Genomic DNA, 19,233 nt, shown 5'->3' on the forward strand with positions numbered 1-19,233 from the left:
AGTCAGGTTCTATTCCTGACCCTCTTAGTCACACTGGGCAAGCCCGTTTTAATTTCCCCCGGCTTTATTTTATCCATTTTAGAATCTCTCCTCATGGACTCTACTTCACTGAAGTTTCAAGTTGTATCTTTTAAGCTAATAAAGAAGGGTCTGCAAATGAAGTATTAGAAACTGTTGCTGTGACAATAAAGAGTTGTGATACCAGACTATTTCTTAAGATGTGTCTGAAATGAAAAGGTTGAAAGTAGCACGAATCATTGGTAGATTTAATATGGTAAAGATGCCTTCTTCAGCCATAAACAATAGAAGCTTCTACAGGAGAGAAGCTCTGAACAGTAAGACCCTCAGACTTGCAAAAAGTTAGCTGATTGCCAGGATTTAGCCAAATTGAGGCTATAACATTAACTTTAAGGAATTAAAATTGCTATGTAAACAAGCCATGTTATTTACTCTTTAGGACACAAAACAAATAGCGTAAGCTGACTTTCATTAGGATCTTGATAAAGACTGCCACAGAGGGACAGGCCACAGAAGAGGCCAGGAAACTGCCAGACAGGACACGCTCAGTGCAAAGCATTTTAGTTCATGCAAATGAATAGAAAAGTGGAGGCCCTCTCCTGGCCTCTGTGCTTAGAAGAGAAGGGGAGCACTGGCAGGGGCAGAAAATGTGATGGAAAAACAACAGAGATATTTTTCCCATGAACTACTCCTGCAAGTGGTGTAAATAACTGGAATATGGCTTCTGAGGCAGCCGCACCTCACTGAAGTCTGCATCGTGGAAATCCTGCTCAAAAGGAAAAGGAGCAGATGACTCAGCAGGGAAGACGGTGGCCCTCCTGAGTCAGTCCTGAGCTGGACTTTGAGAGGATGACCGTCTTTCAAAATCAGTATTTTGGTGTCATTCTGAGCTTCCCTGGTAAAGTGAAATTGACCACATCGCCTTCTAATGTGAAATTGACCACATCTCTTTCTAATGAACTGTATCTCAAAACAATCTACAAGTTTCAAGTGCTTAAGTGACTTCCAGAATAGAAGCTAAAAGCTAATTGATATATTAATAGTCAATACCTAGGCGGCTGGATGCATGTCTAAGTTTTCTGTGCTGTGACAGGCTTTTCCTCTTCTGTGGCTGGGTGTGTTCCAAGGACACACCTCAGCAAATATATTACTCATGTAATAGGGGGCCCTCTGTGACGGAATATTCAAGGCATATAAATTTAGAAATATCTAAGTCTTTACAAAACCATACCCTTATAGAAAAATAAATCTTCCATTGAGCATATCACATATTCTTTTTTCTTTTTCTTGTATTTTATTAAAGTATAGTTGATTTACAATGTTCTGTCAATTTCTGCTGTACAAATATATTCTGTCATAGAGCAGGTCCACAGGTAACTTTTTTTTCCTTTTTAGGGCCAGACTTGCAGCATATGGAAGTTCCCAGGCTAGGGATCGAATTGGAGCTACAGCTGCCGGCCTACGCCACAGCCACAGCAACACCAGATCTGAGCTGCATCTGTAACCTATGCCACAGCTTGCAGCAATGCTGAAGCACGGGCAGAAACCGACCGAATCCTCATGGATACTAGTCGGGTTCTTAACCAGATGAGCCACAACGGGAACAATTCCACAGGTAATTTTTAAAAGAATGGAAGAATGGCTGTGCAGCCTTCCAAGGAAAGGCATGATAGATAGCATTCCTAACGCACAATTTGTATATGTGCAAAACCTAGGAGAAAAAAGGCAGAAGATTTCCTTGCAGGTATAGTAAATTTATCAGCTACTTGGACTTTGATGGAGACTATACAGTATTTAAAGAAAAGGGTGAAAAACAATAATGGAATCAGTACCGAAAAGCTTTCTAATGGAGAATGAGCTGGTTTCAATAAGCCGTAGACAATGGAAAAATTATGTCTCCATTAAATGAAATTCCTGTCCCACATATTAGATTGTGGCACACATAGACAAAAGGGAGGAAATATATGATTATAGATGCTTCATGCAGCCAACACAAATGCTGCATATCCATTTCAGCACAATATGGAACTGCTCAGTTTCCAGCTAGGGGACAAAAGAACAGAGGCATCAGGGGAAACAGCAGCAACAACAACAAAAATCCTTCCCTACAGTTCCCCCAAGGCAACCAGAAAGTGAAACTTAATTAAACAACTGAAATGTAATTACCTACTGCTTACCGCACGTGGTGCTGCTTTGTGCTTCCCCTTCTAGGTGCATCATTAACTGCCCTGTGCTGCCCAGAGGGAGAAGGGAAGCTCAGGATAGGGGTAACACGGGCAAGCAGTGAAATAAGGAAATCACCACCTGTTCTGCCCTCCCTGCAGGGGCTCAATTCCTCCAGTGGCTGGTTTCAGCTGGTTGCACCTGAGGCTGGAAATGGGCGTTGAGTCTATGTACAGAAGGGCTATGGCTCAAGCATGGTGGGCGGTACCCTCACTAGTAGAACAGCCAAAACTGGGGCTTTAAACACTTCTTAGAACCTGACTATGCCTGTTCATTCAGCCCGTCTGTTATTTTTCTGCACTGTTTGGAACCACTCAGCAGTTTCTCCTATAGGGAGAGGCATCAACATATGGCACCTGTTGAAACCATATGACATGTGGTTTCATCATGACTCGGAAGCATGGAGATGGTTTCTCTTACTGACAGGCACATACCTCGAGCACCAGCAGGATGGCTGCAATCTCTGCTCTCTAGGATTTCAGTTTACTTTGAAGGTTCCGCTATGATGGTATCTGATTTTTATTTAATTGCCTGAAATTTCCCCTTCTACCAAAACATAAGCATACATCTTTAAAGGGTAGGTAAACATATTTTCTCCCTTGCAGCTGCCAAGAAACAGAGGTTTGAAAATCAAAAACCTGATTTTGGACAAATATAAGTATCTAAATCAAGCAAATGCTGGATGGCTTGAATGAATGCATAGGTGGACTGGACTAAATATCTGAAGACTCAGAAACATCCTCAAACAGGTGTAAGTGACTATAATGTTGGCATTATCATCTACTTCATTCATGTACCATATTAGCGATTTGGCCATTTGTATTGCAGCTGTTAATTAGAGGAATTCAAAGAGGCGCAAACTGTCTTTGGAAATGTAAAGTCACTTGTTACTAAAGATGATTAAGAAAAATCACTGGATGAATTCACGGGAGGAAATTTGTGTCAGGTGGATTAAAATGAGTTTCCCTTCAAGACCTGTCCAAAGTATCTGTGATTCTGTGAACATGGTGAGATTTCTAGGACAGTCAGTCACAAGAATCATCACTGGGCAGCCTAAATGGCTGCTGGATGACCTACTCCTGAGAAGGCATTAAGGTGGCTGTTACTAAAGGAACCAAGGTTAAACATCTCCTTCCATTTCCTTCTTCTCACTTTGGCAATGTCCTCGTAAATATATGCAGCCCATCAAAAAGCACTTTTTGCTTTTCTTTGTTTCCTTGAAATACGTTCACTGGGTCCCCAGTCTGTCCTCCTCCTTCATTTGTCACTCTTGGGAGTTCCTCTCTATCTCCTTGATCTCTAAATGTTGGAAGTCCCAGAGCTTAGCCCACAGACCTCTTATTGAGCCGTATGGCTTTAAATAATGCCTATGATTCTAGTCATTGATAACTATCAAATTTATGTCTCCAAACCAGGCATCTCCTCTGAACTCCAGACTCATGTATCCATATGATATCTCCTCTTTGATGTTTAAGACATGTCCAAAGTTGACCTTCTGATGATTCTGCCAAAACCTCTGAGAAGAAAACAGTTTCCTCCTTCTTAGTCAAGAGCAACTCCATGCATCTACTTGCTCCAGTGAGAAAACCTGGCATGGTTGTTGCGTCCCCCCTCCTACCTCACATCCAATCCATTAAGAATGCAGTCACGGGAGTTCCCGTCGTGGCGCAGTGGTTAACGAATCCGACTAGGAACCATGAGGTTGCGGGTTCGATCCCTGGCCTTGCTCAGTGGGTTAACGACCCGGCGTTGCCGTGAGCTGTGGTGTAGGTTGCAGACGCGGCTCGGATCCTGCGTTGCTGTGGCTCTGGCGTAGGCCGGTGGCTACAGCTCCGATTCAACCCCTAGCCTGGGAATCTCCATATGCCGCGGGAGCGGCCCAAGAAATAGCAACAACAACAACAACAAAAGACAAAAAAAGACAAAAGACAAAAAAAAAAAAAAAAAAAAAAAAAAAAAAAAAAAAAAAAAAAAAAAAAAAAGAATGCAGTCACGGAAGTTCCCATTGTGGCTCAGCAGAAACGAACCCTACTGGTATCCATGAAGATGAGGGTTCGATCCCTGGCCTCTCTCAGTGGGTTAAGGATCAGGGGTTGCTGCAAGCTGAGGTGTAAGTCACAGATGTGGCTTGGATCCTGAGTTACTGTGGCTGTGGTATAGGCCGGCTCTGATTCGATCCCTGGCCTGGGAACTTCCTTCCATATGCCATGGGTGCAGCCCTAAAAAGGAAAAAAAAAAAAAAAAAAAAAAAAAGAATGCCGTTATTGCTACCAGATATTCAGAAGCCCACAAACCATACCACTTCTTCCATTACCAGTCTGTTCCAAGGTACCATCATTTCTTATTTGAATTAATACAACAGCCTCCTATATAATCTTTTTCTCCCCTTTCTCCCTTCAGTTTTTTTTGTTTTTTGTTTTTTTTTAAACACAAGAGCCAAAAATAATTCATTTAAAACCTAGGTCAGACTATGCCACTTCTCTGTTTTTAAAACTCTCTAAGGAGTTCCCATCTCATTTAGAACAAAAGCCAAAGATCTTACAAAGGACAACAAGATCCTATGCCATCTGCCTCCCACTTCCTCTTCTGGACTCCAATACATCTTTGACATCGACTCCATTTCTCTCTCTCTAACTTACTGCTCTGGCCATACGGACCACCTTGCTATTCCCAGAATGGACCTGGGATGTGCTTGCTTCAGAACATTTGCTCCTTTAGTTCAGTCTGCCTGATGCTCTTCCATCTTCCTGTGCTTGGCATGCTTCTATACCTTCTCGGGTCCTTGCTCAAATGCCACCTACACAGGGAGGCTTCTATGACCTTTCTATTTAAAACTGGCCCCTGTCTTTGCCTTAGTTTATTCCACATGCTTGTTACCACCTAACATTCTATTTATTTTACTTTTGTTTATTTACTTTTGGTTTGCCCCACTAGAATGTAAGTTCTATGAGAGTAGGGTTTTTGTTTATTTGTTTGTTTACCGTGTGCCTACTATAGTACCTGGCACACAGCAGGAACTCAATAAATATTTATTGAGTTGATTGATATATATGTTAAAACCTCTTGGTCCACATACCTAGATCCTACCTTTCTCTTTAATGTTAAAAGGCTTCAGGGATCTCACCAAAGACACCCACCTTACCTGGAATTTTCAGGCGGCTTTTGAAATGTAAGTGGTCAACTGCCCGAACTTAAAGTTTTTAGAAGACAGACCAGATTATATGCTAAAAGCCAAAAAAATACCAACATGTATTTAGCCACCTTCCAAGCAAAATCTCAAAAGCAGCCCACCAGATTTAGGTATCGAGTGCTTGGTTAGGTGGCTTTGCGAAGACTAGAAACATAAGGAAGCTCTGGAAGTCAGCAAACACCAGTATTTGGCCTTAAACTGATTTAACACACACAAAAATGGCACTGTGCCTTTGGAGACCTGGAATGCAGCATTACAGGTTTTCTCCAAAACAGCTTCATTTACTTAACATTACTCTGACCCTTTAACTTCTAACTTGCTGCACAATTAAGCCATTTAAGCCTTCGACTTAGCTCTCTTTGTGCTGCAATCTGGGTCTAAAGTGAAGCAAAAACAACCCTACACCTTACTGTCTTGCTAAAGTTTGTTCTGTCCTGTGAAGATGTTTGCATACGCAAATTTTAGCACCACATCTGATTAGCATGCAATTGTATGGTTCAAAGTATTTTTACTTTACTTTTTCATTCAGTAAATGTTTACTCAGCCCCTACTATGGGTATCAAGCACACAGAGTCAGGGTTTTTTTCCTTGTCCGTTTCAATGAAAAAAGTTTTTATGTAGTACTGATCCCAGTAAAGTTTGTTACCATGGAAACAAGAGGAAAGTCACAATCAGAACTGGCATCAAGTTGCAGTGAAAGTATGGTACTGTTTTTGACAGCAATGAGAAACAATCTGAATTCTGCACTGTTTATAAATCAAGGCAATAATCTTGTCCCTCTTGCATGATTTTTCCTATTTTCCCATAAAATTGTAAAGGTTTTGGAAGAATAGCTTATTTACCTCTTGAATAGTTACAAAAAAAAAGTTCAACTGAGATTAAAAGGGACGGAATTTACTGGGTTTCATCAATATTTGACTTGGGAAAAATTACGCTAGCCTAAAATAGTAATTTCACGCAAATGAAAGTAATTGACTTTCACACGTTTAAACAAATGATTGTTAATTCTGGAAAGTATTTTTCTTTTTGGTAGCTTTCATCTCTGTCCCTCTGTTTATTTTATTTATATGTTTCTTTTCTATTGCAAGTTATTTTCCATTGTGCTAAAAGAAAAAAGAAAAACAAATAAGCAAAAACTGGGCTTAGGGTCAGGAAATATAAGTTTGAGTCCAGATTATTCTATGTGATAGCTATGTGGGTTAGGACAAGCTGCTTTGTGACTATGAGACTCAGTTTTCTTATCTGTATAATGGGGTAATACTCCCCAGAATTATTTTGATATTTAAATAAAATAACTTTCAGGATGCCTGGTCAAGAGGGAGGATGTCTCCAGTCACAGCATCAAATTCGTGACGTAAGGCAAGATGCTTGCCTTTCCTGGGACCTCATTTCTCAAATACAAAATGAGAATTAAAAAATTTCATCTCCAGGATTTTCCGTCATGACTCAATGGCCAAGGAATCCGACTAGGAACCACAAGATTGCAGGTTCAATCCCTGGCCTCGCTCATCGGGATTAAGGATCCGGCATTGCCGTGAGTTGTGATATAGGTCACAGATGCGGCGCGGATCTGGCATTGCTGTGGCTGTGGTGTAGGCTAGCGGCTACAGCTCCAGTTGGATCTCTAGCCTGGGAACCTCCATATGCCACAGGTGCGGCCCTGGAAGAGACACAAAGACAAAAACAAACAAACAAACAAAAAAACTCTTTCATCTCCAAAATTTTTAGGACTATTGTGGGGGCCAAATCCTTGGTTTAAATTACTATAACTTGTAGTTCATGCTCATTATAAGGTAGTATCATTCTATTGTCCTGTCTCTTTTGGTAGTTTTGCCAATTTTGACATTTTCATTTATTTTTAGTTCTCTTTCAAAGCATTTCTCATCTTCTTCCTTATGGATATCTTTACTCATCTCTCTCTATCTCAACTACAACTTTCCTTTTATGATATTTATTACTTCTCTGATATTAACCAAAAATTTTTTACTGCATTTCTTCTATTTTTCTTTATTCTTTATGAATCACAGTTATACCTATTGTGAATTTTTTTAAAATATTAAATTAGGCCCTCATCAATTAAATATATTCCTAAGTGGAAAGGGTAGCACGTGGAACTGCATTGTAAAAACTAAAACCTAATTTGAAACAGAAGCTGCATAGAGCCATACAGCTATACACTCATACAGCCTGTATTTTTTCTTTTTTTACATTTTTAATACCTTAAAAAGATATTCTTTTGTAAATATTCAAACAATTCAAAAAGGTTTAGGGAGAGGCTAAATATCACCTGCATCCAACCACCTAGAGATCATTATGATGAATATTTTGGTGAACTGCTATCATTAACCTCCTCACAAATATGTATGTACACATTAGACATGTGTGATGTCACATAAATGGGTTCATATTACAAACATTTTGGAGCCTACTTTTTCAGTTAATAACTTGTTGAGTTAATTCCATGTTAAGGTAATGTATGTGTGCCCTAAATTTTAATGGCTGCATAATATTCCATCGTATAAGTGCATCATAATATAGTTGGTTCCCTATGGATGGACATCTAGGTTATTTCCCCCTTTCAACCATCACAAACAATACTGAAGAGAGTAATGCTTATGCCCAGATAGCAGGAGAAGAATAGCTAAAAACGTCACTGATGAACTAGTTCTTCAACACATCCTAACTTCTACATTTTCCTCTTTATCCAGAAACTAAGGAATGTTTTTGCCTCATGGTAGAATTCAAACCTTGCAACACCTTAAAGAGAAGCTCACTATGAGTGCTGCTGTAAATATAATTCTCCATATGGGACACTGGAGGAGTCAGAACAACTGTGTTTTGCCCAACCTATGAATTTTCACAAATTTAAACATTTCTGCTATACGAATAGTAGCATTTTTACAAAAATGTTTCCTTAGGCTACAGATCAATACAAATACTTTCTTTTCAGTTTTTGCTCATCTCTATGTCCACTTGACCTAAATAGGATTATAATTAGCACTATCATTAGTTTCTCACTCAAGGCAAGCACTAAACCTTTTAGCCCACCGAAGACCCTATTCTCAACCTCCAGAAATTTACATTCCTTCAGAAAGGGGACTTTATTACAAGGACTGGAAAAAGACTAGCATGTTGAACATGATAAGGATTCAAAATGATCATAGCAAGGAGGAGAGCAAGGACATCGCCGTTTTCACTTAGATGCTGTCATATGTCTTGTCCATAGAAATAAGTGCAGAATCTCAAGGCAAAAAATATGAAATATAAATAACCAGTCTTCTGGCCCATTCTTCATTTCTAGAGAAAGCAATAGTGGGGGATGGACACAGTGTAAGAGACTTTTGTTTCATCTTCTCCCTGCAAACAGATTCATTCTCTCTCAAGGAAGGCTGTGCACGTTCCCTCTGTTGCCTCTTGATCACTGATAACTCTGAACTGTCAGCATCCTCTCTGGCCACTTCTCACCCCAAAATGATGGCCTCTTTGCCTAGGGGGAGAGGACAATAGGAACAATTTCTTTCACTTGTCAAGTACCCCACTTTATTCTTTATTTTTATTTTTTTTAGCTTATTCCTAAAATGCCAAACAACAAAGTCACAGAGGGCTATTTTTAAGGAAAGAAATATCCTTGTCTGTCTTGGAACAGAGCACTCAAAAGCCGAGAGTGATGTGTTATCATCATGACAACCTGGATTGATGCCCTTAGTTCCAACCAAACAAGATTTTATACTTGAGATAGATTGTAAACACTAGCTTCTGAGATTCATGGAGTTAAATAAGTCCACACACTTATATGTTTATGTCTCTAAACCACCAATCAGGCAAAGAAGTGGCTTGAGAAGTAGCTACCAAAAAGAAGAGGGGGGAAAAAAAAGGCTAATTCTCCATTTCCACAATTATTTCTCCCCTTCTCTTCCACATAAGCAGATGATATTGCTTCTCAGACAAAAAACCCAAAAAGCTTTTAATCCCTGTTCTGTGTAGTACAAGCCTCAATCTGTACAGCGCTGTGATAAATATTGTAAGATCCATTCATCCATCCAATTGATATCCATCTAATGTTTAGCTCATCCGTGGAAGGTACTATCTAAAGCAGAGTGCAGGCCTCCGCACACAAAACAGGGTCTATACTTTGTAAAAATTCACAGTTTGAGAGATAAGCAAGCTGAGTAGATATCTATGATTCAAGGCAATATGTTTTGAGTGTCACTTCAGGGCCACAAATCAGTGTAAAGAAACGAGGAATCACTCCTGGGGAACAGTGAGAGACAGCATTGCAGAGAACGCAGCATTTTGCCTGACTAGATACTATAGCAAAATCAAGACAGCTGTACCTAAACTAATTTTTATTTAGTTAGTTAGTTATTTTGGTCTTTTTAAGGCTGCTCCTGCGGCATATAGAGGTTCCTGGGCTAGGGGTCGAATAGGAGCTACAGCTGCCAGCCTACACCACAACCACAGCAACGCGGGATCTTTAACCTCCTGAGCAAGGCCAGGAATCGAACCTGTGTCCTCACGGATACTAGTGGGGTTCGTTAACCTCTGAGCCACAACGGGAACTCCCTAAACTAATTTTAAATAGAACAAAAGGTATCTTAGCAGAATTAAATCTTGATGTGCTAACCTGGTATTGTGAAAAATATTATAACAATGTTAATATGGCCTGGCACATAACAGTGCTCCATAAATGCTAATATCCTTTTGTGGGTGTTCTTTAAATTTTTTTAACCCTCAGGGAAGTAGTTCTCAAACTGGGGTCACCATTAGGATCATCAAGAGGGTTTGTTAAAACGGGCGCTAAACCCCATCCCCAGAGCCTCCAATTCAGACAGTCTGGGGTGGGGTCCAATACTCTGCGTGTGTAAAGAATCCCCCATGATGCCACTGCTGCTGTTCTGGGGACCACACTTTGAGAAGCACTTAAGGAATAGCTGAGGGAATAGCTTAGGTGCTGTGTGAATCTGATTTTGCAATCATTTTTTCATTTCAGAGATCAGTTCCATAGGTCCCAGCTTTTAAACTGCACTTTTTTTCTTAAGGTCTTACTAAAGGAAAGGGGAACAAAAAGTAACACCACTTTATATAGACCTGACCTTTTGGTAAGCCTGCGCAGCAACTTCCCATGTGGAGTAAATTAATCTCTTTCATGCATGCTTTGTGCTCGGGAAAAAGTGAAACAGATTCTGTTCAACATTTACCAAATGCTTCTTCTGTTGCAGGTCCCTGTGCTAAAGCCCATCAGGACTCATCTCTGCCCTGAGGAGCTTACAGGGAGGGAGGTGGACAGACCAGCAAAACAGTCACTAGAGTTCAACTCGTTAAATGCTATAATGAGATATGTAAAACATTATGATGGATTGAGAGTTATGAGAGGGTGAAAGAGGAACAAACTCAAGCTGGCAAGCTGGGGAGGCGGTGGATGGAGAAGTCTTTCCTAATACAATGACCCATAGTTCTTTGAGCAGTGAATGTGAACAGGAGATTTTTAAACAGAAACTGGAAGGGCTTTCCAGGTGGAGGGAACAGCACAGCAACGTCAAGCACACGTTGCCTTTCTAGGGCTGCCAACAGTTTTGTTCAGCAACATCACATCAGAAAGCCCTTTGTGTGCTTTGCTAATGAATTTGAATTTATGATAAACATAAGAATATTTTTGAAAAAACCACTCTGGCAGCTTCATATTGGAAGGGATTAGCCTGAAAGCAGGGCAATTGCTTGGGATATTTTTATTACAGTAAAAGTGAGAAAATGAGAGATCTGGAGAAGCTAACAATGCAGCAGTGAGGAGAATGGAGAAGAGAGGATGAGGTGAGATAGTAAGGCAGCAGACAATAGAGAAATTGGGTCATTTCTAGAAACTGAAAAGTGAGTGAGAGGGTGGAATCCATGAGAACTCTCATATTTCTGGCTGAGATGAAAGACTATCATTTACTGCTATGAAGAGTACAGCAGAAAGAACAGCTTCAAGGGGAAACTGTAGTTGAGGACATTGAAACTGACATGACCATGGGTCAACCAAGTAGACCTGGCCATTACACAGTTGAATATGTGGCCTTGGGCAAAGGAGGAAGGTTTTAAAACCCTAGGCTAATCCAAAGCCATCCCACAGAGGGCACAGAGGGAGCAGATCTATTACTAAGTTAATTACGGATGATATTTTCATTATAAGGAGAGAAGCAGTATCAGAAAAGTCTCCCCATTGCTGAGATGGTCACTTGCAGTGTTCAGTGCCTAAACTCACAGACCTTCTTAATAATGACCTTTTGTTCATTCCTGCATTCAGTACACCGAAAAAAGAAGGGAGATGTTGTGTGTCAAAGTCCTTTGCAAACTACAAAGCACTATGCAATATTTAAGGGAAGACACACAAAGAGAGGAGAAAGAAGAGGACAAATGACAAATTTCTCAGGGCTTAGCCAACATCTAAGATATTGAATCTAGTTCCTCCCTGGTTCTCAGTCAACCAGACATCCTCCGGTCCCTTGACCTGGTTTGCATAAAAGTGCTTTTTCCTTTTATAGATGTGCCATTCCTATGGCTCATCCATGTCTTTGCTAACCTACAGGTTTGAACAATCTGGAACTGGCAGGAGGAATGACTGTGGAGCTGAGGGAGGAGCAGTGGTCTCCTATACCTCCCCACACAGACAAGAGAGTATGTCCTAACCGACAGCATGTCTGTGTCCCTGGGGGAACTAGGCACTTTATCATGGGGTTTTTCTACATCTCAGGAAAAAACCATAGAAAATGGTTAACTACAAGAGTTCATTTGTCTTATTTGAGTGAGGGCTTTATCAAAAATAATATTTCATTCGTGCTGCTTTACCCTGGGATCAGTTCAAGTCTAAATGAATCTGTCGTGTATAAAATGGATGTATAAATAGATTCATATAGAGATAGAGCCCCACAGAGCCATTAACAGACTTATGAACAATCATTCTTTCATTCTAGGTGTGAACCGTTGCGCTATTTCATCCAGTTCAGATACCGGCTGTGGGCTTTCAAACTAATTTAGGAAAGCAGACACTGTGTAGTTGGTAGGTGGAGGAAAAAAGAAAACAAAAAAATTGGTATGCATGCCCCACTGGTCTTGCATTTCTCATGGAAAGGGGCAATAATCTAAAATTATTTAAATTTCTTTTTAAAAGAAGACTTTAAAGGAAGGCAGTGAATTGCAGAAATTTCCCCACCTCTCCTCACAGTCATTTGTTTTCTGCCAAGTGAAAACCCTTGGATCTTGAAGCCGCTATTGTCTTTCTCCTGACCTATACAATGTCAAGATTCATTCCTTTTTTTCTTGTTTTCACTATTCCGGTTGGTTTGTTCCATTTGTGTGTCCTCTATTTTTCAACTCCTTCCTAGGAGGTCAGAGATGATTTCATGGAATCATGGAAGCTCGTAGTTGGAAGGGAACTTGGTACATCAGCGGTATGCCTGACAGACAGTCAAGTAGGTCTGGGCTTGAACCTTCCTCATAACGATGGCCTCGCTGCCTCACATTGAGCTCTTCTGCTACTTAAAGACCATCATACCATGCCCAGGGTATGCTCTATTTACAAATTGAATGGGAACTTTCTATTGGGTCACAGTGATGAGTGGCGGCTAGAAGTCCTTTTTTTCTGGTGTAATTTAATTTGTAACTCGGTTTAATTTATCTACATAATATGATTCTACGGGACAAACTCACAGATTTCAAAAACAAAATTAGATGTCCAAAGGGGAAATGGTGGGGTGGGGGGAGGAATACTTCGGGGGAATGGTATTAACACACACACACGACTATGTATAAAATAAATGACTAACAAGGATCTACTGTATAGTACAGGGAGGTCTACTTAATATTCTCTAATCACATGGGACAAAAGCATGGATCTATGTATATGTATATTGATTCACTTTGCTGTAAACCTGAAGCTAATACAACATTGTAAAACAACTACACCCCAATAAAATAAAATAAAAATATTTTGTGGGATACACTTCTTTCACATAGCACATATATTTCCCACTCTCAACTGTGAGCTCTCAGGGGTAGGTACTTGATCTTCACTTCTGTACCCCAATATCTACCAGGATATATTATAGGAACTCAGTATATCAGTTTAACTCTCAGATAAGGAACTAAAGGTTACAGTGGTCATCCAAATGTAGCATGTGAGTGCATCATTTAAGAAATAGCGGTATTGAAAGGAAAATGTCAGAGTTCCTATTGTGGCTTAGTGGTAATGAACCCGACTAACATCCATGAGAATGCAGGTTTGATCCTTGGCCCAGCTCAGTGGGTTAAGGATCTAGTGTTGCCATCTGTGGTGTAGGAAGCAGACACAGCTCAGATCCCGCAGCGCTGTGGCTGTGGTGTAGACCGGCAGCTATAGTTCTGATTCAACCCCTAGCCTGGAAACTTCCCTATGCCGCAGGTACCGTCCTAAAAAGACAAAAAAAGAAAAAAAGGAAAATGTGTATATTTACCATTTGCAGATTTTCAAACTATGAATTGTTTTAAAATGTATTGCAAAACTCAACACTCAACATGGTTGTCACCAGGGGTAATATTCAAAATATTTAACAACCCAGTAGGATATTGTGGGAGCCACAGTTCCAACAAGTAGCTATGTGAAGGTCATTCCAGTAGAGTATCAAGCAACAGGACAGCCATAGCGTGGGGGAGGGGGAAGGCACGTGGTAGATGGGACACTGAGCATTTGCCCATGAGGGTGCCGGTGTTGCTGCCAGGGGTTCATATTCCCAGGGGGTCTGGATGAATTTGGCTGGGGAGGGAAAACAGACAAGGATGGGGCTCTCATGCCGGAGCTGCGAAGGGCTCGCTAGGGCAGCCCCCGGTGGTATGAACTCAAGGTTCCATGGGGCTCACAGGGCGGCAGGAGGCATTGGTTGTAGAAAAGGAGCAATGGCTTTGACCCAGGTTTAGCAGCTGAATTAGCAACCCTGGTCATCAAAAATATAAAATCTGCCTTTCACATTTGAGGAGGTATCATTACATTTTGCAGTGAAAGTAGGATGGATTCCCCATTTAAGAGCTTCTGATCTACTGAACAAACTACCGTAACAACAAAACGAATGGGAATTTAAAACAAAGCAATGTCTGTGTGTCTGTATTTGAGGTGAGGACTGACCATTATGAAGGTGCTCTCCACTGCGCGAGAGAGAATTCACAAGATTCACAACAGAATTCTTTTACTTCGAGCCATGTGAATGAATTTAAATTATTTTTCAATCTGAAAATTGGTTTTCAGTACAACTTTTCAAGGACATAGCTACTGGCTAAGACAAAGTATATTGATGTCCACCCTCATACAGCAGGCCTGGCCTGGTCAGGTCTTCAAAACTGAAGCAGAGTAGAAGTTTGTAGCAATTTTTCCTGATCTTTTTTTTTTTTTTTTTAATTTGAAATGCTTGTTCTGTCTGAAGTACTTCTTAATGTTACATTAGAAGATATACTTTTTGCCTCAAGTATTCACTTCAATTGCACAGGAAAAAGTGAGGTTTCTTGGTTCAAATCAGGCAGAAAATTCTGCTTAGACAATATAGCCAAGGTCAGATAGTATCTTCCTATAATCAGGGATCATTTGGAATTTTACAATTCAAATCTAAATGGATTAAAAATTTTTATACTCCATTTCAGAGGTAACCACAACTTCCTTCATGAATTAGTAAGTTACCTTCAAAAACTGGAATGTGCACTCAGTCACCTCCCCCCACAACCTACTCCCTCTCCTTTTCATTTCAACCCAAAGTATACACTTGCAAAATTTCTTCCTCTTATAGTCTCCTTTAAAGGCCCATTTCTAGCAGACAATTCAACGAACTGCTGTATTTTTCCATATATGATGCCAGAGAATAGAAACAAGTGAGATAGTTTCTTATATGATATAATTGTTTCCACTAAAAACTCAGGAAAGCAGGAACCAATCCATCAACAACGGCAAACAAAAGATTGTGTAATCCACAAACTTTAACTTTTAATCACTTACAATATTGAAAACTAAATAAGCCATAAACTAAAGAGATGGTAACTGTCAAGGTGTAGGGTTTCTTCTTCATTCCCTGAAGAATTCTCAGACTTTGTACTCACTGTGGCCTTAACATCCAATACCAAAATGGCAATCACAGCCTCCTTATCTATTTTAATGTCACATCAGGGTTTTTTTTAACCAGAAATTAAGTAGAGGTGCTTATTTTCCAGCACATTCTTTTGTAGATTGGTGAGTTCAGTACTACTTTCTATGATGTCTACCAGGGCCTTACGGGGCTAATAGAAAAGGAATATCAAGATGCTCTCATATCAATAAAAACAAAATAGCTATAATCGTCTTCTTCAAAATTGAAAATTGACCCAAAGGAAGGAATCCCGTTGCCCTCAAAGATCTAAAACCTACTGAGTTTAAGTTTCTAGCTGGAGAAACCATTAAAAAGGTGAGAAATGTTATTGAAGCCAGCACTTAAGAAGGCAGAAGAGGAACACGATGACTCATGAACCTACTAGACCAACCAACATCCTCCCTCTACATTCCAAAATCCAGTTGCTTTTGCAAGTCACCAAACTTTCTCCATTGAGCTGTTATGCACCAGTGATTTACTCCTGCTTTCTATATATTTCAGTCTCTTCTTCTCCACTTACTTATTTATCTCTGCCTCTGACTGTACTGTTCATTACGCTGACCTAAAAATAATGATACTCTGATCTCTAACTCCTTTCCTAAGGACTATTTCTTCTTTACACCATTACAGTTTCTGAAAGGGTTCTTCACAACTGCTATCCCCACTTCCTTTCCTGCCCCATCTATAACTGTCTTCCATTTTCAAAACTTCACTGAAAGCACTTATCACTTGGCTCTCTAGATGTTCACACCTATTCTTCTAATTATCAAACTTTTCTTTCCATCATTATCCTCATACATATCTCTGCAGCATTTGATACCACTGGATATCACTTCTGTTCTCAAGACTCCTTTCACCCTTGCCTGCTAGTCTAAAGAAAAATCATTGCTCCACCCACATCCTCAAAATGTAGGCATTTCCTAAGAGATACCAATTTCACTTATCTACTTAGCAAGCCCTTCCACCCCTACAAACTTCATCTTCAAAGACATGCATGTAGCTTTGAAATCATTGCCCCTGGACTTGAGTCCTCTCCAAAGGCCTGGACCCATATTTTAACAGCCAATAAACATTTCCACCTGGCTATTTCAACTGCTAATCTCTTGAACTCCACATATTCCATATCAAACATCACTATTTTAGCCTCCTGTTGTTGCTCCTACTTCTTTTCATGACTTCACTTTCCAGAAGAATAATGGTTTCTTCTCTTTGGTCCTCAACACTGAATTGATAAGCCATTTTCCAAAGGAGAGATTTGAAACTATAACAGTCAATCAGTGTGAATCTGCATGCTTCTATTATAGCGCATGAGTTATTCTGGGCTTTGAGAGAAAACGTCAGCCCCATGTGCTAATGTACCAGGACACCATTTAGTTAAGCTTGAAAATAATTTCTGAGTTCAAATATGTAGGACTAGAATTCTGCAAACAATGCAGCCTGAGTTTCCTAGAAATATTATTCCTCACAGTAGTAGAATTAATGACAGAACGGTATGAGTTTGAATCAATGTCCTATCTTTCTTAAAAAATCTTCATGAATACTTGTTCCTGATGAAGAATCAATCTCTTCACTTCTTCTAATTCAGCATTTTATAGTGATAATAAACATTTACTCAGAACCTATAATGTGCCAGGCATTGTCTAAGTACTTTAAAAAATATTTTCTCTGTTAGTTATCATCACTAGCCTATGGTGTGCCCCTCATCAACTACTGAATGGTGTCAAGTAAGGCTGCATGGAGTTGTGCAGTGCACAGTCTGTGCAACCATATCTCTTGGCCCTAGTTTTTTCTTCATTTTATAGGTAAAGATGTTGAACGACAGAGAGAGGTTAAGGAGTTGTCCAGGAGTTCCTATTGTGGCTCAGCAGGTTACAAACCTGACTAGTATCCCTGAGGATGCAGGTTCAATCCCTGGCCTCACTCAGTGGGTCAACAATCCAGCAATGGTGTGAGCTGTGGTGTGGGTCGAAGATGTGGCTCATATTTAGTGTTGCTGTGGCTGTGGTGTAGGCCAGCAGCTGCAGCTCCATTTCAACCCCCAGCCTGGGAACTTCCATATGCAACAGATATGCCCTCCCCCCCAAAAAAGGAACTTGTTCAAAGTCATACAGCTAGATTTAAACCACGCAAACCAACATTCTGACACCCAATTCTCTGCTTAACCAAATATACCAAACCACCTCTGCTCACATTCCTCTTGTAGTACATATCACAAATATTTGCTTTTATACTTGTCTCCTCATTTAGAATGTGAATACCCCTAGGGGAAGAAGAGATTTAATTTCTCAAACTGAGGATATTTATAAAAAGGGCCTATAATCTGGCATGTAGTGGGCATTCAGCAAATTGTAGTTAATATCATTCCTTTTTATCACTCATTACAGATTTGTCACAAAGTAAGCCATTAATTAATATTTGTTGAATAAATGACTAGGCTAACTCTCCAGGGTGTCAAAATGAGTATACATATGAGCTAGTCTTGAGAAAAATAAGTATGTGGTGAGGGTGGTAAATAACTTTTGATTCATATAAGCTTATTAATCAACCTCTGAAACAGAAACCTATTCAACCATTTCAATGTGGAAGTTAGCAATTTAAATGCATCTTTACACAGTCAGAATATCAGCCAATGATCTCAACGTGGCCCCCATGTTTTGCAGTCATGTAAAGTCGTGTATCCTAGAGTCAAAAAAAAAAAAGGAGAACAATGTATTCCTGAGGGCATCCCTGACTGCTCCAGGGATGAAAATGAATTGATGGAGATACTGTGCAACGAAACTGGTAGCTAGCACTTAACAGATCAGCAGAAGAAAAGGCACTCACTGAGTTTACCAAAATAAAGATTACTGTCATCAGAGAGTTTCATAAGGGGACCTCAGACAACCTGTTATTATAAGAGTGTTACACCATGAGAGAAAGTGAAAAGCAATACCTCTCTTAAATTTATTTGATTAATAACATCTGCTAAAATTCTCTTTAACAAATGACCACAGTCAGAAATATATATGTCCTATGGAGAAGCTGTTGGTAGCTAAGAGGCCCTTGGGGGGAAATTCATCTGATGAAAACCCTCTGGAGGATACAAGGGGATTATGTGAATGCATATGTCTACTTCTGTCCTTGGATGGGATACCTTTTTTTTTTAAAGCAAAACAAAGTTCAGTGTCTGGTGGCCAAGGCCTTACCTGAGATCTTTTAGAGGTGGCAACCTAAAGCAAAATACACCAAGAAAATTTAATTTCACATAAAAGCATATGGAGACACATTTTTGGTTTTGTCCTTTTTTAGTTTAAAACATTTTTAAGAGAGTGTAGAAATTTAAAATATAATATTTAATTTATTTTATTTTTTTATTTTTTATTTTTTTTATTTTCCCACTGTACAGCAAGGGGATCAAGTTATCCTTACTTGTATACATTACAATTACATTTTTCCCCCACCCTTTGTTCTGTTGCAACATGAGTATCTAGACAAAGTTCTCAATGCTAATTTAGAATCAAAACCTATGGAGCTAGAACAGTCCTAGTAGACAATCTAGTGTAAGTGGATGACTTTACGGTAACTAAACTACAAAGCCATTAAATACTCAGTCACCTTAGCAAAGGGAAGAATCAAACTCTGATGTTATCTTTCCATGTTCTCCCCATCATAACACTCTTCTTCTGAAACATTTTATCATTTAAT

The 19,233-nt window shown here is 39.8% G+C and overlaps 1 protein-coding gene and 1 long non-coding RNA gene across 7 annotated transcripts in view; one reads left to right on the plus strand and one right to left on the minus strand.

Moving 5' to 3' along the window:
• Positions 1 to 19,233, minus strand: part of MAML2 (mastermind like transcriptional coactivator 2) — a 374,722-nt gene that overhangs the window by 293,232 nt on the left and 62,257 nt on the right. The window lies entirely within an intron of this gene.
• On the plus strand, positions 1,217 to 7,565 carry LOC146399817 (uncharacterized). Its single transcript, XR_014815091.1, has 2 exons — positions 1,217 to 3,885; positions 4,232 to 7,565. It is a non-coding gene; the product is annotated as an uncharacterized LOC146399817 (long non-coding RNA).

This window comes from Sus scrofa, chromosome 9 (genome assembly GCF_054392235.1).
Source record: "Sus scrofa isolate SSC_HxYL_T2T_F1_AM1 chromosome 9, Sscrofa_HxYL_maternal_Yorkshire_Landrace_v2.0, whole genome shotgun sequence".
NCBI lineage: Eukaryota > Metazoa > Chordata > Mammalia > Artiodactyla > Suidae > Sus > Sus scrofa.